Raw genomic sequence first — 12,227 nt, forward strand, 5'->3', positions numbered from 1 at the left:
TCTTCTGAATCCTCTTTAAAAGGCTCCCAGTGATTAGATTAAGCATCACTCATTGCAGAAGACACTCCCCTTTGGCTGATTACAGATGGAATCAGCTGTGGATGCAGCTGACATGATCATGATTTAATCCTATGAAATGTCCTCATCGCAACAGACAAGCCAGCACTTGTCCAACCAGACAAACAGGTACCACCACTTGGCCAAGTTGACCCATGAACCTGACCATGACAGAATGAAGCTAAGAATCAATAACAGGGATAAATGGAAAATTTACACATGTGGAAATTAAACAACATACTCTTAACCTATGGGTTCAAAAGGAAATCAGAAGGAAAATTAGGAAACATCTTCAAGTAGATGTAAATGGAAATACAATGCACCAAAATGCATGGGAAGCAGTGAAAGCAGTACTGTGAGGGAGATTTTGGCTCTACATGCTTATATCTAAAAAGAAGAAAGACTTCAAAACAGAGATTTACTTCAAAACTGGTAGAACTAGGGAAAAAAGGGCAACTTAAATCCAAATTGAGCAGAAGGAAAGAAATAATAAAGATTAGAACATATATAAATGGAATCAAAAGCAAAAATAAAATAGAATCAACAAAACCAAAAGTTAGTTCTATGAAAATATTTTAAAAATTGACAAATTTTTAACTAGACTGTCAAAGAAAAAAGAGAGAAAAAACAAATCCCAAAAATTAGAAATGACAAGGGGACCATTACTACTGATGCCACTGAAATAAAAAGAACTATGAGAGGATACTATGAAAAAATTTATGGCAATGTATTAAATAACCTAAATGAAATGGACACGTTCTTAGAAGCATACAAACTACTTAACTGACTCATGAAGAATTATAAGATCTCAACAAACAAATTCCTAGTAAAGAGATTGGATCAGTCATCAAAAACCCCTAATAAAGAAAAACCCAGGGCATGATAGCTTCAGAGGGGAATTCTACCAAACATTCAAGAAAGACTTAACTCCAACTCAAACTCTTCCAAAAAAACTGAAGAGGAGAGAAGGCTCTCTAATTCATTGTACAAGGCCAAATTCACCCTTGTGAATTCACCCAAATTCATACTAAGACCAAGCCAGATATAGATACCCCAAGGAAGGAAAAGTTCACACCAATAATTCTAATGAACATAGATGCAAAAATCCTCAAGAAAATACTCTCAAATTGAGTCCTACAGCATATTAAAAGAGTTATACCACATGATCAAAGGGGATTTATTCATGGTATGAAAGGTTGGTTTAGCATGCGGAAATCAATGTAATACACCACATTAACACACTGAAGGAAATTAAAAAGCACATAATCAACTTGATGCAAAAAAGGCATTTGACAAAATCAAGCACTTCTTGATAAAAAGTACTTAGGACACTAGGAAGAAAAGAAAATTTCTTCAATAATGATAAAGGACATATATGAATAATCCACAGCAAGCACCACACTTAATGGTAAAAGACAAAAGCTTTCTCTCTAAGATCAAGAACAAGATGTGGATGCTCACTGTCACCATTGTTATTCAGCATTGTACTATTATACTGCCAGAGAAATTATCAAGAAAAAGAAATAAAAGTCATCCGAACTGGAAAGGAAAATGTACAACTTTGTCTATTTGCAGATGGCATGATCCTATACACATAATATCCTGAAAAACCAATAAGAAAGCTCCTAGAGGTAGTAAATGAATTCAGCAAAGTGTCAAGGTAAAAGATCAACATCCCAAAATCATCAGTAGCGTTTCTATACACAAACAATGAACAATTGGAAGAAGAAATCAAGGGAAAAAATTCATTCATAATATCAACTAAAATAATTAAATACCCTGAAATTAATCTAACCAATGATGTAAAGGACTTGTACACAGAAAACCACAAAATGTTGTTAAAGAAATCAAAGAAGACTTAAATAAATGGAAGGACACTCTGTAATGGATTGGAAGACTGAATATCATTAAGCTGTCAATCCTGCCCAAAGCAATTTATAGGTTGAATGCAATCCCAATAACAATTCCAACAACCTTCTTGCAGACGTGAAAACTCAACCATCAAAATTATATGGAAGGCTAAGGGGACCTAAATAGCTAAAGCAATCTTGAAAAAGTATAATTAAGTTGGAGTAGTCACACTTCCCAATCTTAAAATTTATACAAAGGGCAAACCATGGTGGCTCAGCAGGCAGAGTTCTTGCCTGCCATGCTGGAGACCTGAGTTCGATTCCTGGTGCCTGCCAATGCAAAAAAAATTATACAAAGCCAAACAGTATGGTACTCACACAATAACAGGCATATAGACCAAAGAAATCATAGTTGTAGCTCAGAAAACAACCCTCACATTTATGGCCAACTGATTTTTGTCAAGGGGCAGAGACTACTCAATTGGGAAAGAACAAATATTTCAACAAATGGTGCTAAGAAAACTGAATGTTCAGTTTCAAAAAAGAAAAAAAAAAGATGGAGGATCCCTACCTCATACCATATACAAAAATCAACTCAAAATGGATCAAAGACCTAAATATAAGAGTTAGAACTATCAAACTCCTAAAAGTAAACATAGGGAAAGGTCTTCAGAACCTAGAGTTAGACAATGGTTTATTAGACTACATTCAAAGCATAAGCAACAAAAAGAAAAAAAATTGATAAATTGGACCTCATCAAAACTAAAAAGTTTGGTGCTGCAAAGGACTTTATCATGAAAGTAAAATGAGAACCTATAAAATAGGAGAAAATATCTGATAAAGGGTTGATATTCCAGGATATATAAAAAATCCTTCAATTTAATAATTGAGACAAATAATCCAATTAAAAATGGGGGAAAGACTTGAATAGATATCTCTCTAAAGAAGATATACAAATGGCCAGAAAGTATATGAAAAAATACCCAGCATCATTAACCATGCAAATCAGAACCACAATGATACAACATTTCTTACGCATTAGAAAGTCTGCTATTTAAAAAAAAAAAAAAAGAAAATTAGAAGTGTTGGGAAGAATGTGGAGAAATAAGAACACTCATTTATTTCTGGTGGGAATGAAAAATGGTGCAGTCATTGTCGAGGACTGTTTGGTGGTCACTCAGAAAGCTAAGGATAGAACAACCATATGACCTGGCAATCCTACTATTAGGTATTAAAAGAATTGAGAACAAGGACTCAAATAGATATTTTCACCTCAATATCATTGTGGCATTATTCACAATTACCAAAAGATGGAAGAAACCGAAGTGTCCAGCTACTGATTAATGGAAAAAGAAAATATAGTATGCAATGCAGTGGAATATTATACAGCTATAAAAAGGAATGAAGTCCTGATACACAAGACAACATGGATGAAACCTGAAGACATCATGTTAAGTGAAAATGTCAGTCACAAAAGATAGAATACTGAACTGTCTCATTGATTTGAAATACTTAGAATAAGCAAAATAATATAGCCAGAATCTAGAATATAGTTTACCAGAAGATAGGATAGGGATTGGGCATGTGAAGTCTGGGCTTAAAATGTACAGGTTTTCTATTTGGAATGATGGAAATATTTTCTTAATGGATGAAGTGAGGATAACACAACATTGTGAAAGTAATTAAGAGCATTGAAATATATATCTGAATGTAGTTAGAAGAGGAAATGTTAAATTGTATATATGGTAACAGAACAAAATTTAAGAAAAAGAATCATGGAACGGTATTACACTAACATGAACACAAGTTAAACCATGAACTATAGTTAATAGTACAACTATTAAAGCGCATTTAATCAATTGTAACAAATGTTACAACCAATGCAAGGTGTCAATATTAGGGTGGTACATGGGAATCCTGTATTTTAGTCATGATGGTTCTGTAAACCCACAACTCCTCTTATAAAGAAAAAATCATTAACTTTAGTGGGTGATTCTATGTTCTAGTCTCTATGATAAATGCTTTTAGAGCAGTATCTCTTTAAGTCCTGATAAAATCTTACAAGTAGAAAACTGAGTAGAAATAATAACTCACATGGAAAGTTTCAGTAACATCAGAGCCTTGCTAGACTTCCCTGAAGCATCAATGATTGATGTGATATCTGGAGGCTGGGCAGGAATGAAAGGGATAAAGATGGTAGAGTAATCTTTACAGAGGGAAGAAAACAGCATGTGAAAAGGTCCTGGGGCCACAGAGAGTGTTCCTCCTTCAAGAAACTTAAATAAATGCACTTGAAGCACAGGAGGGACAACAAATAAGGGTCACTGTATAAGATGAAGTTGGAGAGAGAGACATATGATACATGTCTTTTATACCCTGTCATGCTGGTCTGTATCATCTTTTTTTTTTTTTTTTTTTTTTTAACATGGGCAGGCACCGAGAATCGAACCCGGGTCCTCTGGCATGGCAGGCAAGCATCCTTGCCTGCTGAACCACCATGGCCCACCCTGTCTGTATCATCTTAATTTCAATATGAAGCCATTGAAGTACTTAGAGAAAGAGAGTACTGTAATAAAATCTGCATTGTGATAAAAAATCTTTTTGGTTACAAACTGGAAACATAGATGGAGCAGGTTAACTATATGAATGGAAGTAATTTAGGAGATTGGTCTGGGAATCCAGGTGACAGATGGTGGTAGAATGAGTGGGGGTAGGGGACTGAGGGAGAGAATGGAAATTGATGAGATAGGTAAGAGCTAAACCTAAAAACACTTGGTAATGGATTAGATAAGTAACTGAGGGAGTAAGTGGATTCAGTAATGAACTCTGGATTTCCAACTTGTGCATCTGGATATATGATGATACCTTATATTGAATTAGAGAACACAGAGATTAGACAAGTTTTGAAGGGGAGTTTGTGAGTTCAATTTTGGACATGTTGATTTTAATGACTATTTGATACTTCTAAATAAAGATGACAGGCAGGCAGTTGATTAGTTCAGTCTGGATAGTAGAGGAAAGATTTGTACTAGAGATAAAAGTTGTGACTCATCTGCCTATTGGTGGTAATTGTGCTTAGGTTTGGATGATCTTACCCGAGAAAGAATAATGTGTGAGGACAAAGAATATGATAAGAGGCTATAGAAAGGCCAATAATTTTCTGTTCTCAAAACCTTCTTGTGGTATAGTGATAGAACATAAGAAGCATTATGTTTTGTTCTAGTTCATTTTTTGTGTCCCTTTTTATGTCATTTGAAAAATCAATCTCACAAAAATAAATCCTTCTTAAGAAAACTGATATAGGTTTATCAACTTGCTGAATAGCAGAATGTTTATTTTTCAGTTCCTAATTTATTATGATGTAATCATTCCTATCCTGGATAATTGGTGTGAGGTTTTACTCCCATATTTCTGGTTTTCTCACTTGTCTATCTTGCAAAATTGAACTTTACTGTTTCTTACCTTGTTAATAAACCTCCTGGGACATAAAATCATTAGCATTAACATAAATCTGGCATTTACATTTCATATGCATAAAATAGTACTTATATGAAAAAGAATATTTCACCAAGTAAAATTGCACATGGGGAAAACTATCCATGGTGCATTTTGAAGCTAAGTAATATATTAGAAGATAATTTCAAATGGAAACCATAGCATGAGGAATATAAGAGAATTTAACCGGAATATAGGAGAATAAGGGAAATAGACAAGGTTATATAACCAAAATGAGCAAAGGAGAGAGCCTTAATGATCTGTGATATAGCAAAGACTTAATCTAAGGTCAAAGGATTGGACAAAGTCAGTTCATCACCTGTGCATCCATACAATCCAACTTACAGAATTTCATAATACAATCACTTCCTTGATCTTTTTGGGTCCATAATACCTAACATGAACTCAAAGTGAGTTCTAAGAAGTTTGGAAAACATTCAAGAGTGAATAAGCACATAGAAAATGATAAACAAAAATGATTATATTCGTATTTCAGATTTGCTGGAGAGAGTAGAGCTGCAAACTTGGCAGATTTTAGAGCAAAAGCTCTATGTTGATAAAGAGAAATGTAATACCACTTCAAGTTCTGTGATTAAATGATAGTGGTGGTGACAACACTGAAAGAGAGAGAAAAAGAGGATATCATTTTAAATCCATGCTGGTTGTTCCTCTAGGATGTTAGAAATAGTATTCCCTAATTTCAAATATATGAATATATAGAGACATTTGCTTTTGATAAGGTTACTTTTCAATTAGGAACATAGAAATATTAAAACTCCACCACCACCCCATATTTCTCACTGCCAACAATCTGCATATCTAGTACAGTATCTAGTACAACACAAATTTTTGATCAACTATAGGTTTTTTATCTTAAGTGTTTACCACGTAAATGTACGTATGCGTCCAAATGTTTTTATTCTTTTGAAATCTCAATAAAGTTTTAAAACAAAGGAGAGATGGGTTACTGGTCAATTTATTAAAGGATTCTCAGTTCTGCATTACTATTATCAAAAACTTGAAGGGATATTTGATCATTTTAAAATAAGTATTCCATTTCCTATATGAATGCAATTTTTTGATGAATACTGAAAATAACTAACATTATCATAACATTTAGAGGGGAAAAAGGAGATACGATTCAGTTTCATCATTCAACTCTTAATGTGCACGCACTTTCCTGTGAGGTACTTCAATACAGGCTAAACAGCAGAAAATAGTTCCTGATTTCCCTCTCTAGCAGGTGAATAGGTCTTCAGACTTCATTTAGCACCACATTTTCAGGCTATCATAAGTTTCAAACTTTTTTCCATGCTGACAGTTTAATGTTCAAATAAGCAAAGAGTTAACTTTTAACTTCTAAACCTCAGGGCCTCTTCGAGCTATAAAATTGACATTTCAGCATGGATATATATATATATTTTCATGATGTATCTTTCAAACCTGCACGTGCTACAATGTCTAAAGCAGTGTCCATGTTTACATTAAAGACTTTTCAAAAATTTTTTTTTCCTTAAGGGTGTCATTTGTTTAATTCGACTACTTTTTTCCTTCCATCCTTCCTTCGTTGGTTTCTCCCTCCCTCCCTCCCTTCTTTCCTCCCATTCTCTCTCTCAGTTTATTTCTGATTTTTTTCTCCTTCTCTTTTCCTTTTCTTTTCTTTCTCTTTGCTTTCTTTTTCCTTCTGAAGTAAGTACTTCAAAGTAATGCTAGTGATTATTCAAGCAGAGTAAGGAATGCCAGCAGTTAAAGTCTGAACTCGGCCTTTAGTCCCTGTTGAGGTTTCAAGCACATGTATCTAAAGGGAAATGTTTTACTATTTGTCATTCTTATCCACCTAGAAGCCAAGAACTAAATCATTACAATCATGAAAGTAAAATGTATTTTCCTATTGCTGTCACTTATGGGAGATTTTCACCTCTAATCACCAAAGTGACCTTCAAAGTCTGATATTGACTTCTTTACAGTGAAATGAAATACAGTTGTGACATGACAAAGCAAAATAAGAAATGACATGGGTAAAATATCTGTAAAATTGGTAGTAAGGTTTTTCTTATCGGTTTTATATTGCATGCACAGCTGGGTTTGCTTTTTCCCAGTTGTCTATGACAATATACTATTTATAAGACAATGCCACTGTATACATTTTTTTTTAATTTTCGAAGTTCTTAATATAGAGTCATGGATGACTAAGAATTCAAAACTTCTGTAGAAATGTACCTGGGATTTATCCTATGCGATACAGTAATATTTCATATTCTGACTATTTTGGGGGAGGGACACTTGTAAAATCAATATCGAACAAGTAACCAAGTTCCTACTGTCCACTAGAAGGTTACAAATGAATAGTAACTGAATATCTTCTATCGGGCAGGCGCTGATTAGGTTCTTCCCACATGTTTCATGGTTTACTCCTCAGAATAACCCAGGTTTTATTAAAGAGAAACACATTCCAGAGAAATCACATCACTGTGACAAAATCACCCAGCTAGTATGGGACCAAATCTGAAAGCAGGACTTGACTGTCTGACTTTAAAATCTTTCTACTTTAATTATTTATGGCTGGTGGGGGGCCAAAAATCATCCAATTCTAGTAAACCACTTTTATTTTACAGATAAGGCTGAGGCCCATAGAGATCACCAGACTCTACAGAGGTCATGAAGAACCTTTGCTTTTCATAATCTTTTCCCTACTCCCTCCCTTTCTTCCCATATCATATTTTCTGTGAGCTTTTCATTGACTTAATAAAAGAAGGGGTCAAGGAAAGGCCAGGGCTGTTCTAGAGAACCAACAGGTCACCTTGCAGGAAAAGCAGTGTTATGCTGAGAAGCATAGTATAAATTCTAGATTATTTTTGTGTGAGTTTTTTTGCTATGTAAATGACATGTATGCTGTTAAACTTGAGAGTAAAGGGATAATGGGAAAAAGTTAAATAATCTGAAGTATTAGAGGAAAAAAATAATCCCTCTTTGTTTTTGTATTCATTTTTGGAATAATTTTTTAGTAGAATTATTGAGATATTGATTTAAAATGTCAATATATAAATATATGCTCATTTTTTTAAAAAAAAATCAAACCAAAGAAGAATATATAGAGCAAATTTTAAAGCCCTTCCTTACTTTTCAACCCAGTTCTATTTCCCTGGCTAACCACTATTTACAATTTTATAATCTTATAGACTGTTTACTATGTATTTAAGTGAACAGATGGAGCAAATATATATTGATTAAAATACTATACTAATTAAATGAAAGGCAAAAAAAGAAAAGAATAATGGAGTCTGAGAGAGGGACCAATGGAAACACAAAATTAGATAATAGATTTAAATCCAAATACAGCAGTAATTAGATTAAATCAGATTAAATGTAAAAGCAGCTTAAATGCTTTTTATTTATTTTTTATTTTTTTCCTGCATGGGCAGGCTCCAGGAACTGAACCGGGGTCTCTGGCATGGCAGAGAAGACCTCTGCCACTGAGCAGATCATTGCCTGCCCATTACTTTGTTTTTAAGTCAAGACATTGATGAACACTAAATCCGACTATACCCTTTTAACAGAGACACATCTAGAACAAAAGGTCACAGAAATTTTGAGTATTAAAACATAGAAAACATGCACAAAGCTTCAAAATGGATTGGGAGATATATCTTTGTGCAGATATTTTAAAAGCGATTTAATCTTTAAGGCAAAATATGTATACACTAGAGAAAAAGAGGGACATGTTTTCATGATGAGATGTGAATTTCTCCAGAAACATATTTCAAATGTAAACTTGTATTCAACTAAGAATACAGCCTCTAAACTCCCCAAACTTAAAGGAATATAAGGGGATATAGAAAAAACTGTAATCATTTGGAAATCTCATCTAGATGGAATAATAAGTAAAAATATAGGTTTAATCAACTTGGTTAAACTCAATTTAGCGAACATATTTATTACCCTGTACCAAGGTACAAAATAGCCTGTTTTCTACACATACATAAAAGACACTTACAAAAATTGAACATATTCTAGACCATACCATTAGTTTCAACAAATTGCCAAGGATTATGAGAGTATACGACGTGTTTACACACCATAATGCAATTAAGTTAGAGCTGTATAATAAAATTAACAACAAATCATTAAGTTTAAAATTTTACACATCTAAGTAATTTATGGCTTAATGAAGAAAACATAATAAAAATTAGAAAATGTTTTGATTTTCTAATAAAAATTAGGAAATGTTTGAGTTATAATGAAAATGTCACATATATCATGTGAGATCCATCTAAAGCTGTACTGCAAGACCATTTATAGTTTCAAATGTTACCATTTGAAGGCAATGAGGTTGAAAAATGAGCAATTGCTGACCTTAAAAATTTAAAAAGCACCTGTAAAATAAACTCAACCACACTGAAGGGAAGTACCTAAATGTGGAAATTAATAATAATGTAAGAAAAACAAATAAAACAGAGAGGATCAATAAAACCAAATAGAGGCAAAAATTATTTCTTTACATATTTGCCAATGGTTTTGGCAATTTTTAATTAAAAATAAAAATATCAACTATCAGGATCAGAAAAGCAATCATAACTACAGATGGTATAGGCATAAACACCTAATTGCTAATAACAAGTCCTTGCTCTTTCATACAGCAAGATTTATTTTAACATTATAGTAATTAAGATGTGATATTGGTACAAGGATTTAAAAACAACCAATTTAACATAATGAGAGGAAAGGAATAGACCACACATTTGTCATTGTGTACCTTATGAAAGAGAAAGACTGCAAAACAAGAGAAAGGGCATCATTTTCCATTAACTATGTTGATATACGAGGATGTTTGTTAAAAATAATGAGAACAATCATTTTGTACTGATATGATAGACCTCTGAGATATATTATTGGGTAAGAAAAGCAAAGTGTAGAATTTTATATGTAGTATGCTATAATTTTTATAAAAGTACCTGAAGAAAAAGACCTATACATTTGTTTCTATATGCATTTGTGATTACTTACTGGGGTCGAGGGAAGAAAGAACAGTTAGGGCATGTGGGTGCAAGATAGCATTTTACCTTGCAGTTTAATAAGTTTTAAGCATGAATTTATTACTTATTTAAAGATTAAAGTACATTAAGCATTGAAAATTGGCACAGATAGAAGAGGATATGCATGTGGCAAAAACAAAATAAAAAAACCCTACTTGGCCCTGAAATCACAAAAGTCAGTTCCCAAAACATTAGAGGCCTAAAGGTAAAAGGCAAATCAATATAGCTTTTAAAAGATAACAGTGGGGCGGGCCGTGGTGGCTCAGCAGGCAGAGTTCTCACCAGTCATGCCGGAGACCCAGGTTCGATTCCCAGAGACTGCCCAAGGAAAAAAAAAAAAAAGAAAGAAAGAAAGAAGATAACAGGGATGTATTTTCATAACCTTGGTTTAAGGAAAAAATTCTTAGATAAAATATTGATAAATTAGACTACATCAAAATTAATAACAAATTCTACTCATCAAAATATACCACATTAAAGTTTGGAAAATAAAACAAGTCATCAAAGCAAAGCAAAAACTAAAACAAGATCAAGCAAAGATATGTTATTAAATATTATGCACAAGGATTAGTATGCCAAATAAATAAAGCATTCCCATCCTTTTGTAAGTAAAAGCAGTTAAATGAAAATGTGAGCAAGAGATATTAAGACACTTGGCAAAAGAAAAAAGATTACAACCAATAAACATGCAAAGGAATTCAATCTCACATGAAATGAGATAAAATCAAATTTACATCAAAATGATATACCAAGCAGTACAACAGATTGGAAAAATCCAATAATATCAAATATTGGCAAGCATGGGGAGCAACAGAAACATTCAGGCATCTGTGCAAATATAAATATAGATAGCTACTTTCTTAGGGCTTTTGGTGTTCTATTACATTTGGAAGTGTACATGTTCTATGACCAGCAACTTCCATCTTGGAAGTGTTCCAGAGTGAAATGCCTGCAAATGTATACCAGAAGACATATGCATGCATCTACAACCATAATGTTGAGTGAAGAGCAAAATGCAAAAGAACATACACAATGTTCTATTGATTCAATGTTCAGAGCAGACAAATCTAAAAGATATTCCAAGGACCAAATGGCTGCTGTTACTCCTTGATGCCACAGTCTTGAACCCCGCTCTGGTTCCAGAAGATTAACTCATGGGGGTAGCAAACATCCAAAATGGCCTGGAATGCTTCTCATCTTCTGTTGCTGATCCCCCAGTAGTGGCCCCTTCCACATGGATTGGGACTCAGCTATGTGACCAACAGAACACTGTGAAAGTGATGGTATGTGTCTTTTGAGTGTAGTTCATAAAAAGCTTTGAAGGTTCTGGATAGGTCTCTTGGAGGACAGTTAAGCATATTGTGAAGGCGTTTAGTCTTCTGGAGAGGCCCAAGTGGGAAGGAAATGAAGTCTCCTATCAACAACCAGCACCATCCTGCTAGCCATGTGAATAAGCCAGGTTTGAAGAGGATTCTCCAGTCTTAATCAAGCTGCCATATTACTTAGTCCTGCTTGATATCTGAGTCTGATGCAAAACCCCAGACAAAACCAGACAGGTCAAGGTGCCCTCAAATTCCTGATCCACTCAACTATAAGAATTTATAAGTATTTACTGTTGTTTCAAACCACTAAGTTTTGGGATGACTTTGTATGCAGTAAGAGATAAATAATGCATTCACCATTTCTTTAGCACCATCAGTGCAAACTTCAGCACAGTGGAAAATATAAATAACATCTTATTATGAAAATAATTATAATAATGCAAACCTCTGAATGGGACTTGGAGGGCTCA

This window comes from Tamandua tetradactyla, chromosome 7 (genome assembly GCF_023851605.1).
Source record: "Tamandua tetradactyla isolate mTamTet1 chromosome 7, mTamTet1.pri, whole genome shotgun sequence".
Classification (NCBI taxonomy): Eukaryota; Metazoa; Chordata; class Mammalia; order Pilosa; family Myrmecophagidae; genus Tamandua; species Tamandua tetradactyla.